Source organism: Asparagus officinalis, chromosome 1, assembly GCF_001876935.1.
Source record: "Asparagus officinalis chromosome 1, Aspof.V1, whole genome shotgun sequence".
In the NCBI taxonomy this organism is placed as follows: domain Eukaryota; kingdom Viridiplantae; phylum Streptophyta; class Magnoliopsida; order Asparagales; family Asparagaceae; genus Asparagus; species Asparagus officinalis.
The window spans coordinates 119,020,272-119,023,861 of NC_033794.1; positions in this window are offsets into that span (position 1 = coordinate 119,020,272).

The following is a 3,590-nucleotide window of genomic DNA, read 5'->3' on the forward strand; positions in this document are numbered from 1 at the left end:
TTCTTGTTCAGAAAGGGTAGAAGTTTTTGTTATAATCCACTTACAAGTTCATGGCCAAAAAGATCCGAACCAAGATTTACTCTGACACCATGTCAAAGGACCCTAACACCACAATAAAACTTCCAAGCTGTGGTGAGATTGATGTAGGACGCTTAATCTGAGTTGGAGTCTATTTAGATTAGGAAATATAGATTAGGAAATAAATTCAATTTTAGAGTCAAATTAGATTAGGAAACAAAATCAATTTTGATTCATGATTTGTTTCCTCTATTATAAGGAGTCTTTTTATGATAGAATTTGACACTTTCTTATTTTTGTAATTCTAGACTTACCAGGAGTCTTATTTGATACTTTCTATTTTTATAATTCTAGTCTTACTAGGAGTCTTTCTTCGTGGATTCGAAGTTCTTTTTGGATTCGAAGATCGTTCTTTGTGGATTCAGAGAACACCCTTGGTGGATTCCGAGGTTACAACTTCCGCGCTGTGTCAATTGGTATCAGAGCCTTGTTCCTCAGATCCGATGGCAGGTGATGAAGCCTCTATTCCTCAAACTGAGTTCGACGTGCTGAGGTCTGATGTAGATCAGCTGAAGACCAATGGTGATCAGATGAGGGTTGCCATAGAGCGACTTACGATGGCGGTAGAGCGTCTGAACACGGCAGGAGTTCAAAATCGCGTTGATGGTCGCCAACAACGTGATCCGACTCCATATGATAAATTCAACAGGGACAATGATCTTAAGCAAGACATTAGAGTTGGGAAGAACAATGAAAAAGTAATAAAGCAAGAAGAACCACCTCCAGAGCACAATATCTTTCGTACGAGATGTACCGTGATGCAGAAGATTTGTAATGTTATTATTGATGGTCACAGTGGAAGGAATCTTGTCTCTCGGCGTATGGTGAATAAGTTAGGTTTGAAGACAGAGAAACACACACCTCTCGTTAAGATCGACTGAATTCACAAGGGCAATGATGTGCAGAACGATGAAGTGTGTCGAGTATCTTTTTCTATCGGTCGAACTTATGTAGATGAGGTTTTGTGTGATGTTGTGGAGATGAATACTTGTCATATGCTTTTAGGTAGGCCATGACAATTCAATAATGGAGCTACCCATAGGAGCAGAGACAATGTTTATATCTTCAAGAAAAATGGACGACGAATTGTGCTCAAGCCTCTTACAGAAAAGGAGCCATCTAATATAAAGACTATTGAGAAGAAGGAACTCTTGGTGACAAACAACGATGTTTTAACAGAAAACTTGAAGCAATCTGAAGAGGTCCGTGACTTGGTTGTAACTGAAAAAGAAGAATCTGCCTCTACCGAAATTCCTCCTAAGATGCAAACACTTGATATGCATGAAATGCATGATGGTGATATGATAGTGAAGATGGATGAAATGCATGATATTCTTAAAGTGGTTGAGAGTGATATTCAACATATTGATGTTGTCCCGATAGAGGAGAAGGATAAAATAGAAAGTGAGACAATTGATGGTATGTGTGAATTGCTTGGTGGAGGGCTCGAGACAAAGAAGATGAAAGAATTATGTATGGAGTATGAGGGAGAAAATTCTTTTTTTGGAAGCAATGATCATCAATAATTTCAATAATAATGAGATGATACCGCCGACACTAGAATATAGGAAGCAACAAAGAATATATTTAGAAGAGTTTTTCATGCCAACTACAGAGCCACATGTTGCCAACTACATACACATGTCATGGGAAAGATTAGGAAACGAGTTTTATACAGAAGAAGCCCTAGCAGAGGAGACAAAACAACATATGGAGAAAATCAATGCTAAATATAAGACGGATGCAGATCATTGCAAGGGAAGAAAATTATTTATCAATGAAGTTACTATTCTAACAAATATAAGCTCGAGGTCGAGCTTCTTTCAACAATGGAAGACTGATGTAGGACGCTTAATCTGAGTTGGTGTCTATTTAGATTAGGAAATATAGATTAGGAAATAAATTTAATTTTAGAGTCAAATTAGATTAGGAAACGAAATAAATTTAATTTTAGAGTCAAATTAGATTAGGAAACAAAATTAATTTTGATTCATGATTTGTTTCCTCTATTATAAGGAAACAAAATTAATTTTGATTCATGATTTGTTTCCTCTATTATAAGGAGTCTTTTTTAGGATAGAATTTAACACTTTCTTATTTTTGTAATTCTAGACTTACCAGAAGTCTTATTTGATACTTTCTATTTTTATAATTCTAGTCTTACTAGGAGTCTTATTTGTTTTTCTATTTAAGAAGAGTCATGTAACCCCAAAGAAGAATAATTTTTCATCAATAAAAATTTTCTTTTCAATATTTTCTTCGTGGATTCGAAGATCGTTCTTTGTGGATTCAGAGAACACCCTTGGTGGATTCCGAGGTTACAACTTCCGCGTTGCGTCAGAGATTTAAGAGTTATAGTTTTATATATATTCGAACATGCCCTGACGGGTTGATAACCACTTTCTCTAATACCATCTTAAAGACCTTGTCACTATGACAAAACTCTATAAGTTATAGCGAGGCTTGAGTATATTCTAACAAATTCTTGGAGTAACTCTCTCCAGCAAAAACCCCGCCCCATTCAAAAATCTGCTTACCTGAATCTTGACATGCCAGAGATCCTGGATGCGTGCAATAACCAACCTCTATTTCTCACTCTTTAACAGTGTGCAGCAAAATGAGTTTTAGACCGTATTGCAGAAATCTAAGTTCAAGTTCCATCAGTCATACAGTTATAGCAGATTAAAAATAATGTCATTAATTGAGTCAATTTTCAGCCCAAAACAAGTTGAACTTGCTACGATGCATTCGATATAAATTTAGAACTCTCCATTTTCCTCCACCACTCGAGCGTTTGTCTACCGCGGAAAAGACTTTCAGACTCGTGATCACAAATTAAGAAAAGTTGTTATAAGGTTTAATTTATTTATTGCACGAGACTAAATTAAAACGTAAAAGTTAGTTGTCCATGTGTACATCTTTATTTAAACCCACATAAATCAAGCCTCAAGACAAATCTTCCAACAAAAGTAAAGAACAACACATGCTTTCTTCAATTAGAAGGCTTTACACATCCCATAATACAACAATCTATGCAAAACTTTTCCACCCTCTCACAGTTGTTAAGTACAAAGAGGGTGGCGTAGTGTCAGTAATAATCGAATCGATGGTGATTTGGTAGTTAGGTGATGTTACTTAAGCAAAGTTTTTTTTTTAATATTGTTTGTTACTTTATTTTTTCTTTCCGTCTTCTCTCATCATGTTCTTGTCCGGCACTTAACCAAACATCACTCAAAATGAGAATGATTGGTGATCTTGCACTCAAAGCAAAGACAAATACAAAGAATACCAAGATAGGGTGCGCCAAAAAAAAGGAAAAAAAAAAAAGAAGATTGTTGTTAACCTCCCTTTGTAGGACTAGCTAGACTTATAGGAGTATATTGGATTCGGGTGTAATTATTAGATCCAAAAGTTCATCGGGTTTGGATTCCGAATCTAAAAAAACAAACCCCTTTTGTTCAGAATTACCTAGGACATAAGATGGTTATCGTTTATATTCAACATGCCCTCAC